We start from the raw sequence: 19,235 nt of genomic DNA, 5'->3' as shown, positions 1-19,235 counted from the left end.
CCAGAAGTTTCATTGACATTTAACTGCAACCTAACGAAGTGAAGGATAACAAATGGCTTTACTTACATGCAGTGGCTCTCAACAGTATTCACCCCCCTTGGACTTTTCCACTTTTCATTACGTTACTAAATGAACTCAAGATGGATTTAATTAGGAGTTTTGCCACTGATCAACACAGAAAATATCCATAATGTCAAAGTGCAAATTATAATCTGCAAATTGTTCGAAATTAATTACAAATTAAAAACACAAAGTAATACCCCTTCAGTCAATATTTAGTAGATCCACCTTTGGCGGCAATTGTAGCCATGAGTCTACTCTACCAGCTTTGCACATCTGGACACTACAATTTCTGCCATTCTTCTTTGCAATATTGCAATATTGCTCAACTTGGATGGGGATCTTTGGTGAACAGCAATTTTCAACACTTTCCACATATTCTCAATTGGATTGAGGTCTGGGCTTTGACTGGGCCACTCCAGTACATTGACCATTTTGTTTTTAATCCACTCCAGTGTGGCTTTGGCTGTATGTTTGGGACCATTTTCTTGCTGGATGATGAATATTCTCCCAAATCCCAGGTCTCTTTAAATACAACACGTTTTTTTTTTCCTCTCTTTATAGTGCAGTGCCATCCAAAGGACACCAAGGGGCAACAGCACTTAAATAGGCCTACAGATATTTTACTTCAACAAACTAAAATATGTGTATAACAAAACGAGTAGACATATTAAAAGACACATAAAAGCTTTCATATTTGAAATAGCAGTAAGCAACCAGGAAAATAAATGAATAATAAATATTAATATATATAGAAAAAGCAAGAATACAAGCCAAGTACTTATAAAAGTATATTATTTATTTGCACTTGATCCACAAAGTAATTACAATCGTTAAAATCTTGCAAAAACATAATGAATGAATAAATAAATAAATAAATAAACATAGCGTTAGCATGTCTAAAATATAATACTGAAATGTACATGATTTGTGAAATGAAACAATACTGTAACAAGAAATACATTTTTTTCCCTGCGGTACCAATGTGCAAGAATGAAATATACAGTCTATTTCCCGGTGAACATGAAATACTCTGTATGCAGGTGTGATGCTGCACATTTTACAGCTTTCCCATGAGTGATTGAAATTGAACGTGAATTATCCGTATTTCGCCTCTGACCATCTCCCAGGCGCAGCGACTGTATCTCTGAAAATAAAGTATACACACACACATCAGCAACGAGTTAATGCTACGTCATCTCCAAACAGTATCTTCTCTTTTAGATCAGCTTGTGAGAATGGAAAGTGCCGTACCTGCTTCTGCAAATACTGTTCCAGCTTCCTGAAGTACTCTTGAACCTTCTTGTTGTTATTCAGATCATCGTTCTTTACCCAGGGTTGTGCCTGATGAGAAGACAGAGACGGAAAACACATCAAGATTAACAACGAATAACAATTTGGCATAATGTATAAAACAGCCAGTTAGTTCAGTGTTATATTAATGTCAAGCCACTTACACACATGCCCAGATGGTCTTCCAGAATGGACAGCGCGATACGCAGGGGTTGTATATGATTCTTTGCCCAGGGCAGATGATCACCCTTATTGAAGATGATTTGCATCTGATGAAATGTCTCGTACACTGTTTTCATGGCATCCCCCTTCTGAACAAAACAACACGGCGAAGAAAGCAGAGAAAACAACCAAAAACCATTAGACTCCTGTTATCTTGCCAATGCAGGCTCTATGCAATCGGAGGTTCGCCTATTTTAGCAGTAGTGCTGTGGTTGCCTTGCTCCAAAGACTTCGGTGCGGCCAACTTGTAACAGCTAAGTTAAAATATTATACAACACATTTCTAAGCTCATACCATGTTTTAAATCTAAAGCATAAGAACTTGATATGTTTATTAAGAAAGAGTACATTTTCAGTTTTTATCATACAACCAACATGCATGTTACACTCACCTCCATCTGTCCAAAAACGTCCTTGTTTAGTTTAAACCCCATCTGTAAAGTGCTATCCTTGAAGATTGAACAATCACCCCCCCTGGGCAATCGCTGAAATATAAATGACATACTTTTTATTTTCACTCTGTCCTGAGGATATATGATAGCTACAAACAATACATTGGACGTTTATAGGAATACATGTAGAGCATTGTAGCAATGAGAGAAAAAAGGTTCGGGGGTTCAATCAATTAAAAAAATAAAATAACTTACCATTGCAGTTAGCAGGTTAAATACCTCTTGGTGTTTGTTTTTCAAGATTGTCCAGCTACAGTCACATCGCACCTGGAAGACGAAGCAAAGCGATGCAGCTAGAACTAAATATTTGTGCAGCATGGCTGAAGTTCAGTTATCAAGAAAGATAAATAGTTTAATAGTTCAAAATTTCAGGCGATGGCAATGTATGAATCTGTTGCAGAAATCACCACTGTATATATAGGAAACAATACGAAATCGAAATAATAAGCGGATATTCCATATTAGCATAGACTGGGACAAATTCAAAGGAAATAGAAAACACTTTAATAAGGTGGTGCGATTACTCATGAGTACAGATGTTGAGCACATGAACCCTAATCTTATCCCTAAAACCTAACCCTGACCCTGTTATACATGTGATTAACATTACAATTCAGAAGGCATATTCACGAGTTTATCTGTGGCATTCATATATGAATTCATGAGGAATAACACCACCTTATTTTAAAGTGTGACCGAAAATTGTTTCGACAGACAAGCTATGGTTACTTTTAAAATAAACTTGATTTAACAGATCCAAATAACAAGTAAGCCATTACAAACTTATACACCAAACCATATATATTTTACCATACTTTTTACGTTCACTCTCTCTTGAGATGCTAGCAATGAAACATTTCAAAATCTTCCCAAGCAAGGAATGAAAAATACATACATAGATTGTTTCGATTTTTAAACGAACTTTATGTAAATAATTTAAGAATACAAACCAAATGACGTTACATGCCATCAATACCACACCTTTTCGCACGAAATTACAACACCAAACCCTCATACAAACAGCATTACATGGATTATATAAAGTCAATATTTAGTTGTTAATAAAGACAATCAAACCATTTTTACAGAAATACCTATATACAGATATATAGTAAAGTTTTATGCTAATATTCCACAATATTCTTTATGCGAGAACAGAGATTCATTCACTATAAAGTGAAAGCGTTTCTCTGTGTGCGTAACGATTATGAAAGGGAAGGCATGCTGCTAGTCTGACTCCTGAAGCCTAACGCAATCAATGCTGGAACAAGTGTCTTACGTCACGCCGTGTGTTTAAGGAAAGCAAATGAAAAACGAACGCGGATTTTTTAAAGGGAATATAAAATGCATGTCTCCTAAACACTAAAGATGACAGTTTTAGACATAAAATTATAATCTGGAGGAGGCTATTCGATCCCTCATGCTCGTTTGGTGGCTATGTTAACTCATCTCTTTTATATATTACATATAGGAGTCGGCTTCAATACATGGCTGGGGATTACTGTTTGTTTTTAGTTCATTCATATTTACGTTATACTTTCACTATAGCTTACATTACATTTTTTAAGATTTTAATCGTGCTGACATTGACAGTCTCTTAGAGCTGTATATTTATATATTCTATATTTATGGATGTATGTATATATTTATTTATCAATGACTATTCCAACACACGAGAGTATAGGCTTTGGTTTGTCAAAAAGATTGACACATTCTGTACACTCACCATCATATGTGGTGTTTATAATTTGAGAACGGATGGACTTTAATTTGGTCCAAACTATCCTAAATCAATACTGGTCTGTGTATAACTACCGGTAAAAAGCTTTAGAACACCTAATTTTTTCCAGTTTGTATTGAAATGTATTGAGTTTAATGTCTCAATGTACTCTGAAATTAAAGCATAGAACAAATACAATTGGAGATCAAAATGAAATCATGGAATCGTTTTGTTTAACAAAATGTAACCCCTTAAACTGACACCAAATCCGTCTGTGCTCTTCACCGTTGTGTTGTTTGCTCAGTGTTTGGTATCCCATGAAGGCTGACACTGACATGTGAAGCATTCTCTGATGTGAAAAAATAGTTTTTTATACCCACAAATTATGACATATTCTGGAGCCAGTTTAAAAAAAGTGTTACAACAAACCACTTAATTACAGCTAAGAACGTGTTCTCTATTTGATTAATTTTTCACCATGCCTAGACAGTGGAAAAGAAAGACAGACAGAAAAAAGCCTGCCGATGAGGTCAGACAGGGGACCTCAGTCAGCTCTGTCGCCAAGGCTCATTCTATCTGCCATGTCACTTTGAGCAGATACTGTAAAGCGTTACTGAAGCTCAGAGAGAAAGGCTCAAGGGAGCTGCCCCCCTGTAGGCTATCATAGCAGTCAGAAGGTCTTCAGTGAGGAACAAGAGGAAGTCTTGAATGGCTACTTGACTCAGGCAACAGACCTATATTATGGACTGACTCCATGTGAGTAAAGCATATGGCAGGTACAGGTTAGCCAGTTAGACCAAAGTATAAATTGGATAGTGTATGTATCTTTTTTTTTTGTGTGTGTGTGTATTCTGGTTTCATATTTGACTTTCTTTTAGGTCAGAAAGTTGGCATATCAGCTGGCAGTGGGGTATAACATCAAAGACCCTGCTCAGCTAGACACTGTTCCCTCCCCTTCAGGTCTGCTGTTCCACCAGGCCCAAATAAATGAGCCCTCACCTCAAGTGTTCAATCCTTCTGCTGTATGACCATTTCCAAAAGCAGGACCAATGAAGACTTCTGCTAGGACAAGGATGAAGAGACAGTCGGAAATTCTTACAGATACACCTGTTTAGCAAGTCTTAGAAGAAGAAGAAGAAAAGAAGAGAAATGCTGCCAAAAATGTGAAAAAGAAAATCTTCGGAAAGAGGCAAGGCAAGCAAAACAATACAGAGAGAAAGCCAGACAAGAAAAAGTCTAATATAAATAAGGCTGAGGATTCAGAAACTTCAGAAGATGAAGATTTTTGCATTGTGTGCATTGAAGCCTTTGAAATGCAAGACCTAAAGAGGTGTGTGTCAGTTGTGTGTCTTGCAAGTTCTGGGGCAACCAAGCCTGCACCCTGGTACACCGACATTCACCGGTCACCACTGTGACTCCAATTGAATTGATGGAACAGCACACATCATAGTCAAGGACAAACATAAACACACAGAAACAAACACACACACACAATGCCACTGTTCTTTCAAGAAAGTTCTTCTAATGCATGCTGTATGTTGTAAAGTCAGTTGCATTATGACATTTATGTTTAAGACTTTACCCAATATATGAATCCACATTCACTAAACGTTAAAATATGTTAAAAACCTACCCAAACACACACACACACACACACACACACACACACACACACACACACACACACACACTGTATGGTGTGGTCTCGATTTTTGCGTTGTCCCTCTTACTGTTACAACATAACCCAAATTTAAATTTAACACATTCTTTCTAAGAGTGTAGCTTCTTAATCACAAGTACGTGTTTGCCTGCTGCGCCCAATCAGAACAAGCGCTTCGGCTCAAGACGGCTTTCTGCAGCACAACTTCCCTGATCACGTCATCAAAAAGAAACCTGACTCAAGCACAACAACAATCAGTGGAAATCCCGGAAGAAATTTGTGTGCGTTTTGTTGTGTGTCCAACTTTACATTGCAGAAAGATCCGTGCGGCTCCCAGACGTAAATTAACGGCCAATGCATAGATCGCCGAATACCTTTTCATTCACCCACCTCCTTCATGAGGCATGGGGATAGCCTAAATAAACTACTGGTCAAAACATTTTGTGCCGAAATCGTGGAAGGGATTAAAGTATGCAGTGTTTGGCAATCCATTGATTGTTAATATTGTGACATCAATAAATCACTCTTTATACCTAACAGCATCGGGGTCGTTAGACCCGGGTCTCTTAGTAATAGCCCCGGGTCTTTTGATCAAATTCTGATTATTTCTAATAACGTAGTTTCTGCGCGATTATATTATACTGACGTGCGAAAACATAATACGAAAACACCGTCAGCCCCCCCGGTTTTACCGCAGAGATCACTGTCAGCCCCGGGTAAAACCGGGGGATCTAGCGACGCCCCTGCCGAACAGCTCATGCACAGTGATCACGATCAAATACGCTTAGGAATGTATAGACAAATCCTTCTTCCAAAGTATTCACATTTTAAACAAACAAAGACATGTTTTACCTTAAAAGCGAAAATTGCTCATCCTTTTACTACCTATAGTTCCATGTAAAACGACTGTTGGGGGAATCTCTGATCAACCGCAAACGTCCAGGTTTCCAAAGGAATAACAATGAAAAGCAAACAGCCCACAATTGTCTTACTTGTTACGTACCCCCAAAACAATATGATTTCATTGTATGTAATCTGAATTGGAAATCCCATACACATAAAATAATTTAAATGGTCAAGGACATCAGGTTGCTCTTTTATTATGACATAATATTAATAACAATAATAATAAGCATCATCATAATCATAATCATATTAATAATACAAAATAGTCTTCGTAGGCCACTTTGTTTATGTTTTATGTTAATATGTTTCGTGTTATTTTCCTTCCTCTTCCCTTTCGGCTATTATTATACTTACGAATGAACTATTATTGTGTTGACATAACCGAGATTCAATATATCTTCAACTCAACAGACGATTTACATATATTTTACATTTTCTCATCTGCTTCAGTTTTGGAAAACTCACAGCGCAGTTATGAAACACGGACTTAAAAGTTTGCGGGATTTTTTCCTCGCTCTTTCACTTTCCATACACCAGCTTTCCATATCAGCTCAATAAAAAACACCTGGCCATGGAGCGCACTGTTATTATACCAGAAGGACTGTATCGCACAACACGGGTCAGGAGCAGCGGACCCACCATGATTTCCAAGAATGTGCTGAGATGCTTAATTTTCATCGTCGTTTGCACTGCAGCGCTGTCGGGATGTATGACCCAGAGAAATCTGACTTTCTACTTGAAAAAGAGCGTCGAACTTGTGGACAAGATGGTAAGCCGTTTTAAAACTTTACTATCTATCTATCTATATGTGCGTGTGTAAAAAATAAAATGTAATTTCAAGTGAATAAAACAGGTGTAAAATTATAGTATTGCAGTTGTATATAGGCCTGTAGCCAATATATACGTATTAATAATGCTTTACTCACATTGATTGTTTAGGGGGGCGACCTTCCTGACCAATGCGAAGCAGAAGCAGCAGAGATCCGGCTGAATTTCAGTGATCTGATACCAATAACTCGGAAGGTAAATAAGCAGTTACTAACGACTCCTGTGTAATTAGTGAGAACATTGCTTATTTTCACAAACAACAATGTCAAAATTTAGAAAGGATAACTGCAATATATTATTATTATTATTATTATTATTATTATTATTATTATTATTATTAGTAGTAGTAGTAGTAGTAGTAGTATAATACAGTGATTATTATTAAGGCATATCACTGTTTTGTCTTCTTTGGTTTCAGTTATTTGTCTAATTTAAGATTATAGGCGACACAATTTTGAGAATGCGCATGTGATTGTGAATCGTGATTTCTCGCAGAATGCAGACACCATGCGGATTATACACAGAGTGCTGAGGCTCTCCACCTTGCTGTACCTAGAAGATCTGAGCTCTGTGTCCTGGGACAAGAGTGACCTGAACGATTTCCGTCACCTTCTCGCACGCCTGAATGAGTCATATAGGTGTCTAAAATCACAGGTAATGAATTGCTATGAATATATATATATATATAAGGTTATCATATTTTCCGGCACATAAGGGCTCAAAGGGAGTTTTGAAAACCAAATCCCCGGGGGGATCAAAAAGCGCTCGATACTAAATGATTATGAAGTTTTGGTTGAAGTTCTGCTTTGGTTGAACTGCAACATATTTACAGTGGGCTATTGTAAAAGAAAGTAACCAAAACCAACACCAATGCTTATAAATAAATTAATAAATTAACGTTTTGTCCTCTGAATTGTAGCACGCCGAAGTCAGCTCCCCCGGTCTTAAGAAAACCATGAAAACGATGAAGACTAACTTTGAAAATATGAAAAGCTACCTTAGAAGTCAGGTAGGAGATGCTCTTTCGTTCGTTTTTCTTTATTTCATTATCTCTTTTTCTGTTTCAACTATCAGATTCATGTTATGTCTTATTAATATTATTAACCATTAACTTGTGGCTAATAAAATACACGGCAAACACGGGGGGATTTTTGGAAAGGCAATTGAACAAGAAGAAAAAATCCATCGAAACTTGATTTTTTTGGGGGATGTTTCATAACTCTATATATAGAGGCTTGAGTTGTATTTGTTTGTGTCCACACTGCTCTAAAATGACTGTGAAAATCGAGCGCGTTGCCTAACTCTGCTGCCCTCGCTGCTCGCAGAACAACACGTGTGCGTGGGAGCTGCTGAGAAGTGAGATGCGGACGATTCTCCTGCGGCTTCTTCGACTGCGGGTAACCACAAGGCGAAACTGAAGACCATGAATACAAACTGTACCCTGGATACTTCAGAGCCAAGCTGCAAATATATATTACACATAGCACTATAAGCTCTATTTGTACCTTATGCTGAACTACAACTGTTATGCTATAGAACTGTAGGTTACCAACATGAACAACTAAACACGATGTATATATAGACTCCCTTTGGTCATATACGTCCTGTAATTGATGTATTTATGTATTTATTTATTTATTTAAAATTTGTATTAATTTATTAATTGGTGTGTTTTTTTAATAAATACAACTATTTGTTAACTTAAATATCACAAGTTGTCGATGTAAATGTGTGGCTGCTCGGTTTCTAGTGTGTGTGTGTGTGAGTGTCAGTAATCACGATACAAGTTCAACTCATTTGCATTTAGCGTATCGGGGACCGTGGAGTGGGTTGCTAAGGATTAATGAATCTGTTTTTTCACATTTTGGAATCGACTGTATAGTCTTGGAGAAACATCTCCACCACAGGGATCGATTCCAATTTTATGTTATGGAAGAAGAAGATGAAGAAGACGATAACTAGAATTTAAAGTATCAGAAGACAATTTATCTAAATTGGTAGCACTTCTGCATACATTATTACTTAACATGTATTATTATGCATGATAGTATGCAGGTTAAGAACCAGTGATAGATAGTAGATAGTATAGAAAGTAAGTATAGGTATAGCAGTATTTTCTGTATATCATAAAACCACTACAGCAAAAGACCAGATCTCTGATGCGGGAAGTTTAGACTCTGTTTACACAGAGCAGTTATGTCACCGTTACATCACATGTACACAATGAGCATCGTTTTATCCAGGCCTATATACAAACGATAAAAAATAAAAAATAAATAAAAACCTAACATCGAACTCCTTTACATGGCACAAGTTCACACTTGCTCTCAGTACATTATTTTATTACAAGTTACACTTTTCAGTGTTTTCTTTGGCTCTTTTCTTGTTTTACTCTTTTTACTATTACTGTTTAAAATGTCTGTAAAGTGCTTTGCGTACCAGCAATACGGGTCTGATGTACCTTATTTACGCCGATATACCATACACAAAGAACGTGTCATATAAGAACAAACAAAGCCATACAGGACTAAGAAGTGTCATACACATCCAAAAAGTATAATATGCTACAAAATATGTCAAGAGAACAGTACTCACGACAGACGACACAAAATCTGTGTATTTAATCTAATGTATTTAATCACAAAATCTAATGTTGCTGTCATAAAGCAAGTGAAACAGTAAGTCACAAAAGTGTCTGAGAAGTCAGAAAAGAAAACATGGAATCGTTTTGTATAACAAATTGTAACCCCTTAAGCTGACAAACCCCTCTGGTACCAAATCAGTGTGCTTCTAATAAATCCCATGTGTACTCCGCACTGTTGTGATGTCTGTCAAGTGTATGGTATGCCATGAAAGCTGACGCTCAGCTTTCTAACGATGTGAAGCATTCTCTGATGTGAAGAATTTGGTTTTCATAGCCCCCCCCCCATTTTATACCCCCACCGACACGCACACAGACTTGTGTTAAAAAAACACATTATCGTGTTGTGCGTTGGTAAATTTTAACACAGTTGTGTTGTCCTTAAAAAAATGTGGTACATTTAACACATAGTGTATACTTTACATTTTTACCATTGTACACCATTCAACATGCTACCCTGTTTCTACCATCCAACATCACACTACATATTACCAGACTTGTACCATGGTACACTACACTTTAGTGCACTATAATGTAGCATGTTCTACACACTGGTATACCACACTAATACACCATGGTGCACCACACTACACTAAGGAGAGAAACTCACAGCAGCCTCCTGATTGGCCCATGTCTATCCCATTGATATTGGCTTTCTTGCTAGATTATTTATTTATTTATTTATTAGCAGACACCCTTATCCAGGGCGAATTACAAAATATAAGCACAATACAAAGTGCAAAAATACACCGATCAGCCATAACATAATGACCACTGACAGGTGAAGTGAATGACACTGATAATCTCGTTATCATGGCACCTGTCAGTGGGTGGGATATATCGGGCTGCAAGTGAACATTTTGTCCTCAAAGTTGATGTGTTAGAAGCAGGAAAAATGGGCAGCTAGACGACTGGGTCAGAGCATCTCCAAAACTGCAGCTCTTGTGGGGTGTTCCCGGTCTGCAGTGGTCAGTACCTATCAAAAGTGGTCCAAGGAAGGAAAAGCGGTGAACCGGCGACAGGGTCATGGGCGGCGAAGGCTCATTGATGCAGGTGGGGAATGAAGGCTGGCCCGTGTGGTCCGATCCAACAGACGAGATACTGTAGCTCAAATTGCTGAAAAAGTGAATGCTGGTTCTGATAGAAAGGTGTCAGAACACACAGTGCATCGCAGTTTGTTGCGTATGGGGCTGCGTAGCTGGAGACCAGTCAGGGTGCCCATGCTGACCCCTGTCCACTGCCGAAAGTGCCTACAATGGGCACGTGGGCATCAGAACTGGACACGGAGCAATGGAAGAAGGTGGCCTGCTCTGATGAATCATGATTTCAAGGTATTGACTTGGCCACCAAATTCCCCAGATCTCAATCCAATCGAGCATCTGTGGGATGTGCTGGACAAACAAGTCCGATCCATGGAGGCAACCACCTTGCAACTTACAGGACTTAAAGGATCTGCTGCCAACGTCTTGGTGCCAGATACCACAGCACACCTTCAGAGGTCTAGTAGAGTCCATGCCTCGACGGGTCAGGGCTGTTTTGGTGGCAAAAGGGGGACCTACACAATATTAGGCAGGTGGTCATAATGTTATGGCTTATTGGTGTACCATACAGTTCAAGGCATAAAACATTACGAATTCTAATTTACAATTTACAATGATGGATGTATTCATATGTTAATAAATAAACCAACCAACCAACCAATCGATGAAGCAAGCAAGCAAATCAAGCAAAAATAAATTAATACACAAATAATACAGCTTCTGCAATCGCCGCTCGTCATCCACAGTTCTGCTCGTTGTATCAGGGGGCATGGCACTAGACGTCATCAAATCGAAACCGAAATAGCAACTTCTCTGACAGCACCATAACTTGTTGTCTTCATCGATGAGACAATTTAGGGTATTCATTGTTTTCCCACTTTCGGATATACATTTTCAAAACACGACGATGGGTGTGTATTCCACAAAGATGAAGAAAAAGGGACAAAGAAAACAAACAAACGTGGACCACTGGTTTGTTCATTTTTGGAAACGGACGATTTCTTTAAAAATGTGTCTTTAATTAGTCTAGCTCAAAATTCAGAGCTTTGAATTGCTTTGTAACTAAACTTGATCTGTTGTGTCGAAGGGCAAAATACAGCAAATACAATAACATAGAAATGTCAAGATTCATTCTCCCTTTTATGCCAAAGCCTTATCTTGACTGCAGGGTATGAGAGGAGAGGTATATTCGGACAGAGCGGCGAAGAGATACAACATGACATGATACAACACCGTCTGTGATCTGTTACACTACAATATCCCAACAGCATTTCCACTGTAAAGTTGCGGTTCCGAAGCAGCAAGGGTGTCATTGAAACATGGTCTGGACATCAGGCACCGGCATGCACCGTCACCAAAAACAAAAAGGGCACAGAAAGACAAAGGTGAACAAGCGATCAAATCAAGTCTATCAACACAACACACTTCAACTGCTAAAGTCTTCAGACTCGAGCAGAGACATTGTCCGCCAGCGGCAGCTCAGAAGCTGAAAGTTACACAGGAAAAGTTCCAGTGGGGAAGTTCCCACCTACCTTTCGCTTTTTAAACATAGGCTACTACACCTCGGTATATAATCTGAATACACCTGCAGGACAACAGCATGCACACCAATAGCACGCAGAAGACACCGAGAAGAGCGAGCAAAATCCGCCCTGGCAGCGCAATACTTTGTTTCGGAATCGGTTAGTGTGGAAAAAGCCGTTCTCTGTCATCCAGGCACTCTTCAGGATAGCATATCCACCGAAGCACGGGAACAGCAACTATGAAGACCTGGGCGTGTGTTTTTATCCTTCTGTGCAGCCAGGAGCTCTCTCTTGGATGCAAGTGGGTTCATTACAATTTCGGACGTGTGAGTGAGGAAACCCTGTCTCTACTCAGAGAGATGGTAAGTCTTTCTCTGCAATGGGATGCGCTATTGTATTATAGTGCCACCGCAGGAGACGGCTTTTCGACTCTGGTCCTCCTGAGAGCAAACGATCTTTCAGTCCTGCCAGCTAGTGCTTAACGATCAAATGAACCTTTATTGTGCAACACATCCAGGGCTTCAATGAAGTAAATCAAAAACGTGATGATGGAAAACCCGAAGACCTTATCGTTTTGCAGCTTGATTAGAATATTAAAAGACTATTTCAGTGGGATGGGATTAATATTAGATAGCTTTTTGTTAGATGGAAAACAACATCAGCTACATTTCATTTTTTTAACATCACAAAAACTTAATCAAAGCATCTTCATCTGTTTGAATGATGATGATAATGATGAACACTGGGCCTAATAATAATAATAATAATAATAATAATAATAATAATAATAATAATAATAATAATAATAATAATATATGTTTTTTCTTATTCTGTTTCAGGGTGGAGAGCTAGTGCATGACAGAATGGCTGTTCCCTTCCCCATCAAATCATACAAAAACGCTGGAGATTTTAAGGTAAGAACTGTTCTGAACGCTTCTTATCTTTTGAAATAGAATTACAATTAACCATTTAAGAAATGTCCTCAAGAAGGCAGACCAGCGTGGATGAAACACAGAAGTCAGTAAAACAATGTTCTTGTCATTTTTTTTTAAACAGAGTGAGGAGAAGATCATGTTTATCCACGAAGTCATCAGTCACATAAGACACCTGTACAGTGGCAATACGGATGCCGTGAACTGGGATGCCATCAAACTGGAAATGTTTCAGCTCGACCTGCACCGCCAGGACCTGGAGCTGGACCAGTGTGTGAGTAGGCCTGCTGCTCAAGTTTGACTTTTGCTCATAAACACAGTGGTGAATTGTTTTGGACGCTGTGGGCTATGATAAGCCAATTACTGACAATAGGAAGGCAACACGAACATCTTACAGAGTAAGATATTAAGAATCAAAGAGAAGTTTTATAAGTACAAATTAAATCACTGACTAGGCCTTTAGACTAAATACACCTGCTTCTGACACTGAAAATGAAGTTTCCGATATCTAGCTTCCCCTGTAATGGAACACTCTTTATCTGGGCCTTTAGCACGCAGCACCAGGCTACACCGAGATGCTCTAGGAAGTGCTGCGCACCCACAGAACTGATTGTAATGAAATGTATTTCTTTGTAATGTAGAGGAAGACCATGAAATCCGACACCCTGCGATCCTCTAGGAAAGAAAGCAAGAAAATCAACCGCCATTTTAAGGATGTGGAAAACCTTTTAAAAAGCAAGGTATGTGAGAAGTAATTTCTAAGCTTCTCTTACATCATGTATAAACCACGATCAGACTGAATAAAATTATAATAATAATGATAATAATAATAATAGAATTGAGCTATCCACCGATTGTAAACGTGTGTATTCTGTATTATGGATGTAAGCTATTTACAGACTTCTAATGACAATAAATCAAATAATTCCTGCCACCAAATAGCAGATTTGTAATTTGCCAATGGCTCTGATTTACTCTGGGCCTGTTAAAAGAGCACTGAACTAATCAGTACGATTGTTGATATAACGGCTTTAATCTTCCATTCAGAGAAATCCTCTAAAGTAAAAGAAAAACCTTCTCATTCAAGCATTTTATACTCAGTATGGCACTCAAAGCAAATGCAGTGTGCCTATATATATATATATATATATATATATATATATATATACCCTCTGCTGATGTGATGTTGTTTGGTCTTACAGGACCGGTCTCATGCCTGGGAGGTTGTCAGGACTCTTGTGTGGCGTCACCTGCAAAGACTGGATTTACTGGCTGTATCCATAAGGAGAGACAAGAGCACTGCCCAAAGCTGAAAAACACTTAATTAACATTTTGCAGGATTAACATTTTGAGAACCCAAGGACAAGGAATGAAAAAACAACAAATATTGCTGCGTTGGACTTTGTGAATTACACGTGAAAGTTTCATATTATTGATTCTGCAGTGTGTAGTTATGTATACTTTACTTGAATAATGTTGTGTGAAGCAATTTCTATATGCTCGTTTTTGCTCAAAGTATTTAATGACACTATTTTTAATGCTACATTTTGGTATTGATTGTATTTCTGTGGTTTCTAGTATTATGTTTTTTGGAGAGAAGAAAATGGATGCAGTTTGTACTGTGTATGCAACTGTTCTGTGTTTACAAGAAGGAATGATCTTTAAAAATGCTGCTGTTATGTGAAATGCTTTGTAATGTATGATTTAGATATAGGTATTTGAGAGAACTGTATTTTTATGGATTATTTATTGATTATTTATTTATTTATTTATTTATTTAATTATTTGACTTACGTATTAAGTCATGCTGTGTATTTAATGCTTGTGCCAAAAAATAAGAATTTTAAATAATATTTTTTTACTGCTACCTGATCAAATCAATTGTATTTGTTATTGTTTCAAATAAAATATGTGTTTTTATATACTTTAACTTTCTGAATGCTCTTGTGTTGTTGTTCTTGTTTTATACTAGACATATTTCCTCTTCAAAAGCACCCTGGAAATACTTGTATCAGTGTTTATTGAGATAAATTCGTAAATCAATAGATTCAGAAATTACATTTAAAAGAAATTGTAATATGCAAGCTCAGCCTGTGCCTTTATCAGTACTCTGAACAGCTCTGATGCACCTACGAAAAGCAATGACAGGATTTGCTGTACTGTCGGCTTTTTACACATATTAGCCTTAGCAACTAATCATAACACCATCATTAACGTTATTATTATTTATTAGTATTGCCATCTTCTTCATGGCATCATGAATACTTTTCAGGGGAAGCCCTCTGCATGCTAGAGTCCTTCAACATCTCTGTCAAGTGAAGAGCAGCTTTCACTTTGGTGAATTGCATCAGCGCAGTGAAAGCGAAAGCACTACGTCATAGATTGAAATGGACGAGAGAAAGGGAAAGGGGAAGACAGGATTCCCAGCCACCGGAACATAACAGCATGCAGTTTTCCGTTTTCAGTTTAAACATTGCTGTTAGGTAATCCTCCACGCTGGATTTCGAGACAAAATTTAACTTTTTAAAGAAATCTATGGAATCGAAAAATAAACTGGTTAAAGATGTAAGATTGCGATCCAATGTAATTACAATAAAACGTGATTCTCTTAACATTGGTCTATTAACACACGGTATCACATAGCAGGGAATACAAAACAATGACGTAGAGCGATATGCACGAATTAATTGGGAACTTTGTATCCAGATACACATGCATGTATGATTGTATGCATGTCTGTATGCATATATGTATGCCTGTATATATGTATGCATTTTTATTTAGATGGTTAGTTTTTCTTTTTTTTACACTGTGGAAGAATTTCAGAAGAGAATTTTGCCGGCTTCTTAAATCCATCTGATAATTCAAGATTTTATGCATAAAGATGAAATCTGATTAGATGAATGAAATCTGATGTATGGATCAGAATGGGATAACAGCAGTAGTGTGGAGTAGAGGTCAGGGCTCTGGACTCTGGAGCGGAGGGTTGTGGTCTCAATCGCAGGTTAGGGCACTGCTGCTGTACCCTCGAGCAAGGCACCTTACTTACATTGCTCCAGTAAATGCCCAGCTGTGTAAATGGGTAAAAAGTAAAACTAATGTGATTTAATGTAACAATTGTCAGTCACCCTGGATATGGGTGTCTGCTAAGAAAAAAAAGAGTAACAGCCAAGTTGAAATTACATGTTTTGTCAGTTATTTGATCAGAAAAGAACGAAAAATGTCTTCTATAAAGTCTGCCTGTATAGCTGTGAAGCTCACATTAGCCTGTTTGCAGTATTAGCCTAGTATCTTGCGAGTCTAAAGCTAAACAGGATGAAAATGTTAACTACAATTGAAAAACATAAATAATAACTACATAGAATTATAATATACATATTGATATAAATACATGCATATTCTGGGATGAGATGTATAATTTAATTCATTTAATTAATACAGACCTACTCGTCTGTATCCGTAAGAATAAAGCACAGAACATGGGAATTCCCTGCGTTTTTGCTTTTCATACTTCACTCTCTCTCTCCATGTACATAAGGCAGGATCTTATTCTCAATGCGAACTGTTCTCGAAGTCAAAAGAGTTCGTTAGCTTTCCAGTCGAGTGCATTGACTACTGATCAATCACAGTCCAGTGTCCATTAAGAAGACAAGACGCGGCGCTATGGAGGCCAGGAGTTTTTGGAAGTGTATAACCCTTATTCTCTCCGCGCTGGATCTTACTCTGGGATGCACTTGGATTCAGTATAGGTACGACATTGTGAGCAGAGAGTCGCTGAGCCTGATCAGAGAGATGGTGAGTTCAGAAGATTTCCATGAATCTGTCAAGTGCCAAGCAGCTGCTTAACACTACATTTAGTCACAGTGCTAGAGCAATAATGACAGTGCCACACCTCTTACGGGGAAATATGTTTTGCTTCAATTAAGTAGAAACCGTGAAGTGGCCTCTTACCACTGATACCTTTCGTTAAAAGAATTCGTGCTAATTTCAAGCGTTTAGCTGTCACTATGCAACTTTTGTGAATACATATGTTCAATGAATAGATTTGAATCATGGATACAGCCATATATCAACTTTACACGCTTGAACGTTTTCACCACTGCAACACGCATTTGGTATGAAGTTTCTCCTGTATCTTAGCCGCAGTCGATGTGCGAAATACATGAATTACAGGCAAACTTTTTTTCCTCAATTGTTTCGCTTTACAGGGTGGAGAGCTGGTGCATGACGGAGTGATCGTCCCATTCCCACATAAGACATACGATGATGTATTTCATTCGCAGGTAGGTGTTCCTAAAAAAATGCTTTAAACGATTAACACTTTGGCTATGATTGTGGTCCTGGTTGAGGTAATGATGAACATCAATAGCAGACAGAAGAATAACATATCAGTGAGTTGGTATATCTCTAATGACTTCTTTGGTCTTTGGTTCAGATGGACGATAAAATAGCATTCATACGTGAAACCACGAAGCAGATCCTGAAGCTCTACCACGGCAATCTCGACGCTGTGACCTGGGACAGACAGAAACTGACCGAATTTCAAATCATCCTTCATCGCCAGGCCGTGGAACTTCGGAAGTGTGTAAGTTCCACAGAATGTGTGCAGTCGGGACAATGTCGGTGTGTGGCATACCCAATAAATGCCCAAATTCATCGATTCACTGATCGTTCCGTTCAATCCGTCGCGCTTTCATTACCCACACGTGCTCTTTTTATTATCGGGCCGAATGTAAATCATTTGTTTTGTTAGATAAATGAGATCTAGTGTGTTTTTCAGAAATATTAAATAAATAAGCCTTACTGCTAAGAGATGGCTAAGGTGGGCTACACCAGATGGGCGGGACTCATTTGCCTGTTTGCGAAATATTTATTTTGCAAACCTGCAGATGTAACATTTATATTTATATTTAACATTTAGTTGCAATTTTAACATGTATTTACAAACTAAATATTGATTTTGTGAGTCAGAGATTGAGGATTTAATTTAAATATATGTTTCAAACTTCAATATTTAGTTTTCAAAGCCCATAGTTTGTATTTTGTTAAATATTTAGTGAAACTCAAAACTGATATATATATGTATTTATTTTAAAATGTGAAATATTTATGAATGTGGAAAATAGGCTTAATTATTTACGAAATCTGGAGAAACAAACAAGATTTTAGTAAAATCTGTGAAAAGGGACACCAACACAAATAAGCACCCCATATTGTATAGCATACCTACAGAACCACTTGTCCACCTGTGTTAAGCAGACCCTTAATGACAATCAATTCTAAAGGCAATCAGTTCCAGTCTTAATGAATTCAACTGCCAAGTTTATTTCAGTTTTTTTTTCTGCCTTGCGAGTAACGTCCATCAAGAAAACAACGGGAAAAAATAAAGAAAAAAACACTACAGGGAAAAGCACATAACTATATAATTCCGGTTAGAACGATAAAGCCAATATAATTACCATTGTCTGTTGCAGGTACAGCCGAGGAAAAGGAACAGGATACTGATACCATATTTCAAGGCACTAAATGAAAATGTCCTGAAAAAGAAGGTAAGGAGAATTTGATTAAGCTAATACCACCACCACTAATAATAGCCTACTACTACTACTACTACTACTACTACTACTACTACTACTACTACTACTTTTAATATGATTGTTATTATTATTATTAATAATAATAATAATAATAATAATAATAATAATAATAATCATATATTTTGGTGTTTTCTTTCAGACATACAGCGCTCAGGCTTGGGAAATCATCAGGGCTCAAGTGAGGATTCATCTGCAAAGGCTCAATGTGCTTGCTGCTTCAATCCGGAAAGAAATGACCAGCGTTTGATTCATTGTCTACAACCTATATAGGCTTATTGTGAATTATGAGATTGTGGTGTTTAAATCTCGACAGAACGGGTCCAAAGTCTTATTTTTATATTTATATACGTATGCAGTATTTT

At 37.7% G+C, this 19,235-nt stretch overlaps 1 long non-coding RNA gene across 1 annotated transcript; it reads left to right on the top strand.

Moving 5' to 3' along the window:
* Window positions 1-11,647: 11,647 nt before the first annotated feature.
* LOC136747297 (uncharacterized) lies at window positions 11,648-14,953 on the top strand. The gene is made up of 5 exons (XR_010816470.1): window positions 11,648-12,706; window positions 13,184-13,258; window positions 13,401-13,550; window positions 13,918-14,016; window positions 14,479-14,953. It is a non-coding gene; the product is annotated as an uncharacterized LOC136747297 (long non-coding RNA).
* The last annotated feature ends 4,282 nt before the right edge of the window (window positions 14,954-19,235 follow it).

This window comes from Amia ocellicauda, chromosome 3 (genome assembly GCF_036373705.1).
Source record: "Amia ocellicauda isolate fAmiCal2 chromosome 3, fAmiCal2.hap1, whole genome shotgun sequence".
Taxonomy (NCBI): Eukaryota; Metazoa; Chordata; class Actinopteri; order Amiiformes; family Amiidae; genus Amia; species Amia ocellicauda.
Note: the sequence above shows the minus strand (reverse complement) of the source record. Positions and strands in the feature narration are given on the sequence as shown.